This window comes from Bos indicus, chromosome 13 (genome assembly GCF_029378745.1).
Source record: "Bos indicus isolate NIAB-ARS_2022 breed Sahiwal x Tharparkar chromosome 13, NIAB-ARS_B.indTharparkar_mat_pri_1.0, whole genome shotgun sequence".
Taxonomy (NCBI): domain Eukaryota; kingdom Metazoa; phylum Chordata; class Mammalia; order Artiodactyla; family Bovidae; genus Bos; species Bos indicus.
The window spans coordinates 35,864,777-35,869,365 of record NC_091772.1 but is presented as its reverse complement, the minus strand read 5'-3'; the positions used below and the strand labels follow the sequence as shown (position 1 = coordinate 35,869,365).

General features: G+C 45.8%; 1 long non-coding RNA gene across 1 annotated transcript; it reads left to right on the top strand.

The window, feature by feature from the left end:
- The first annotated feature begins 1,739 nt into the window (after positions 1-1,739).
- On the top strand, positions 1,740-4,241 carry LOC139186386 (uncharacterized). The gene is made up of 3 exons (XR_011569928.1): positions 1,740-1,826; positions 2,295-2,369; positions 3,658-4,241. It is a non-coding gene; the product is annotated as an uncharacterized lncRNA (long non-coding RNA).
- The last annotated feature ends 348 nt before the right edge of the window (positions 4,242-4,589 follow it).

Here is a 4,589-nt window from a genome sequence, read left to right as displayed (position 1 = left end):
CCACTACACACAGAAAGTCTTCCCATGTTAAGTGTCTACCTAGGAGGAAGGTGAGCAAAGCGTAGAGCCTAGAAGGGCACACACACACACACACACACACACACACACACACTAGGTCTTCACTCCAGGCTCAGCTTGTCCCCTGCAGTCCACTCAGAGGCCCTTTGGTGGCACTAGGAGCGGCTCCTCTGGTTTAGTCAGCATATCCATGGACAGTGTGGGTCCTCCCCTGGGCTCCTCTCCTCTGCAGCTCTGCTTCTCAGGATGGTCAGGGAGCCCATCCAGGGTCCCTGTGGCCCATGCTTGGCGCCCCTACCCCCTGACTCACTGTTCTGTCTTCTCTCACCACTCCATTCCACCTTCCCTCCCACCAGCTCCCCTGGGTGGAGGAGAGTTCTGCCCCACTGCCAGCTGGAAGGATGAGGGTGAAGAAAGCCACTCTCCAGCCCAAGCTCAGCCTCTCTCCACACGGCCTTCAGGCTTTTCCAACTGCTGAGGGCGTCTGCCTCCTAGAAACACTCTTGAGTGTGACAGTATTCAAGGTCTCTTTCCTCCACTGTCCTCTTGAAGTTGTATTACCAAAGACCCCCGAGGGTGACTGTCCCAAGGGAAGAATGCACCCCGCCCCCAATGACGTAAACACTGAAATCTCTCAAAGATGGTAAATGCTCCCTCACTTAAAAAAAAAATCTACATACATGTGGACCACTCACAAAGTGCTGCGTAAATGTTCCCTGATACATTCAGCTTCTCTGCATCTCCAGGAGCCTGGCAGGGCTGAGCGCGTTTGGGGCAGGCATCTCCCCTCTCTCTTCTGAATCCCAGGAAAACTGACCTTGCCGCTATTAAGTTGTGTGTTTGGTAGAACAGAGTGGGAAATATTGTCAACGATTTCCTAGTGAATAATTATCCCAATAGGAAGCAGTTTGTAGTTATTTTACTAGTTTGACTTCATCACCAAATCAGAAAATTGTCTACCAACTCACACCGATTAACAGTAATAGAATATTCTAACACTTTTGAAATTTGCAAGACAGTTTTGGAGAAAACTGTGTCCTCGAAAGGGATGCGGAAGCAGGTCTGGAAGGACGCTGAGTTCTTGTTGGCCGGCTGGTCCCTGAAGTCCTGGACGCAGCAACTCACGCAGCCAGCCTGTCCCACATCTGTGGTGAGGCGGGCCTTGTTCCTGATGATGTCATAGTCCTGGCCCTCTTATGTTCTTATGTCCTGATTCCCAGGAACACCAGCTTCATAAAAATATTCCTCTGACTGAAACTGCCCATTAACCTTTCTAAGTTGGTTAATGATTAATGTCATTAGCTTCAGGATGAGACAGTGCCCACAAGAAGGTACGCTGTAAGGATTCTGCAAACCCAGCCAGCTGTCCTCAATCTGTCTGGGTGTAGGTGGTGGTTTAGTTGCTCAGTCCTGTCTGACTCTTGAGACCCCATGGGGTGTAGCCCACCAGGCTCCTCTGTCCCTGCAAATTCTCCAGGCAAGAATACCGGAGTGGGTTGCCATGCCCTTCTCCAGGAGATCTTCCCAACCCAGGGATCGAACTGTGGTCTCCTGCACTGCAGGAAGATTCTTTACTAACTGAGCTACCTGCTAATGCTATTGCCCGCTCCATCCCTACCTTTTATTGCTGTCATAATTAGGTCTCTGTTCGGTCAGCATATGCCCTACTGTTGGGGAGAGAGGACCCAAATCTCAGTGTTAAGTTTACCAGATCCCATGATGTGGATGTCACCAGTGACTGGGCAATCTTGTGTCTGGAAACCAAGGTCTCCTGGGGCCAGCAAACAGTCCAACAGCAGTTTCTTAAGGTCTGTTGCTGTTGTTCAGTCGCTAAATCATGTCTGACTCTTTTCGACCCCATGGACTGTAGCACACCAGACTTTACTATCTCCTGGAGCTTGCTCAAATTCATGTCCTTTGCGTTGGTGATACTATTTAACCATTTCATTCTCTGCTGTCCCCTTCTGCCCCTGCCTTCAGTCTTTCCCAGAATCAGGGTCTTTTCCAATGAGTTGACTCTTTACATCAGAGTGGTCAAAGTATTGGAGCTTCAGCTTCAGTATCAGTCCCTCGAATAAATATTCAGGGTTGATTTCCTTTGGGATTAACTGGTTTGATCTCCTAGCAGTAAGGTCTGTTCTGATTTCCTTTATCCTTGGCGTGGTTCTATCAGATTGAATTTGTGTGAGATTGTCATCTCATGGGCCAAAAATTGGCCAAATAGCAGCAATTTTATAGGGTTCAACCCATATGTTTTATTCTCAATTCTTCCACAGCAGCGATGTCAGACACAAGTTGAAGGTAACAAGCAAAAAGAATAAATTGAAGTGAGAGAAACATCAAAGTTAAGGGTAAAACATTTTCAATTCTAAATTGCCCTGGTTGTACTATGTGCATGTGAGTTTCTGAACTGTTTTTACTTCTTGTGTTGAGACTTTCAAGGTAATGAGTTCATAAAGTTTCATGTCATTAGAGTGCCTGAGAATGTTTTCATGGTATGCTCATTAAGTTATGAAGGATGAGAAGGTTGTATTTACAAAAGGAATGATTGTAGTCTTGAAGGTCATGTGGAAACTGTGAATAATGAAAGGTTGACTGCGGTCAGGAAGTCTTGTCGGAATTAATAGTAGGTGTACTTGGAAACAGCAGAAGTCACTGCATGTCCCAGGTGTTGAGTGATGGACAAGTGGAAGGAGAAAGAAAGAACTAGCACTGCTTACCTTCCATGGGACACGTCTTTACAAGTATCTTATCTTTCCATCCTCATAAAAAAAAATCCACTGGGACAGGCATTATTATCATTGTAGGTGACAGATGCTCTGAGTCTTAAAGTGTTAAGGTCCCTATTGCTAGACATTGGCAGAGTCAGAATTTACACCCAGGCCCACCTCAGTCAAAGCCTTGTCATTCCCTTCACTTAAGAAGACTAGAAGACCCATTCTTGAAGTGGTCTGGGGTATACCTTCGGTGGTGCCATCTTCAGAAGTGTCCTGGTGGGGCTGTGCACATGGCTGGGACTTCCGCATCTTGTTCATCCACTCTGTGGATGACTGAGCCAGTCTCCCCTAGTGTAAAACACAGGGCTTGGGCTGAACTAACATTTACCTCTAGGCATCACTGCCCTTGGGGTCCTTGCTATTCCCGGGAGGGCTTGGAATGCCACAGTCAATGAAGCATATTCTTTTAGTAGTGCCTCTGATGCCCATGTTAGTTGCATTGTCAGAAATCTAGGATGAAAAGGATTTCTAAATTGCCTTTGTGCAAGAAAAAATGGGACTGTGTTTGAACCTTAAACCACCAGATTCTTTTGGAGTCACATGACTGCTGTAGGTTGATGAGCCATTAAATCAAGGAACAATTATGCCAGGTACTTGAGAGGGAAGATGGGAGAGGGGATAAACACTTTTGAGGCTGGTTTTTACTGCTGTGTTGATTCTTAGAGTGATTCTGCTTTAATCACCTCCCATGGTTAGGGTCATGGTTAAATACCACTTTCACATGTACACACATGTCCTGAACTTGGAAGTAATGGGGGCTAGAGCAGTAATTTAATACAGAATAATCTGTTTGTTTATTCTGCATCTGTCACAGTCTATAAACCCCAGCAACCTAGTAACTGTTAATTCTACCCTGTTGTAGGACATGCAACATAGACAAATGCCCAAGAGAAAGCATGGAACCTGAGCTGGCCCTCAGATGGAAAGTGGATCCATTACTGATCACAGTGGAATGCCCCTGGAAGCCAAGTGGGACTCTGTGGGGCCCTTCTAGGTACAAAACCTATCTCTGTCCCCTGTTTGTTGTTTCCAGAAAATAGACATCACTCAGCCTCTTAGACCTTCTTTGAGTACCAAAGTATAGATTCAAACAGTTGCAAATCAGGGAGAGAGGGAATGCAGAAACAAAGGAGCAGTAACAACAGGGCACCAATTAAAGAAGGGTCCTGGTTCCCTCTCAAGGAACATAGCAATATTCTTAGTTCTTGTGCTTGAACTATGGACTCCATCTGGGTGGAGGATGGCAACTTCAGGCTGAACACGAGATTTCTGGAGTACCGTTGGCTACCTCACCACCAACCCATCAGAAGAAAGATATGCATCCTACAACCCTCATCTCAAATGGTGCCTATAAAATCTTCTCCCTAAAAACTATCCAGGAGTTCGGGTTTCTGGAGCATGAGCCACCCATTCTCCTTGCTTGGCCCTGCAATAAACCTTTCTGTGCTCCAGACCCTGACATTTTGGTTTGTTTGGCTTCACTGTGCATTGGACACATGAATTTGTGTTTGGTAACCCTCTCATTCTATTTGTACTTGAGTCAGTTGTGTACACAGACTTTCCTGAGGAAAGGAAAAGAAACACATATAAAGTAGCATTCACTCTACATTGTTGGTCATTTGCTCACTGAATGTCTAGCTGTCACAGATTCCATTCAATGTAGCCACTGAGTGCAGGGCTGGGCATAGCAGGAGTTCAATAAACATTTGAATGATAAACCCTTTCTGGGGTTTATCTTACCTATATTAGTCAGAGAAGATGTTACTTACATTGTTTTTATGGAGGTGATGGACA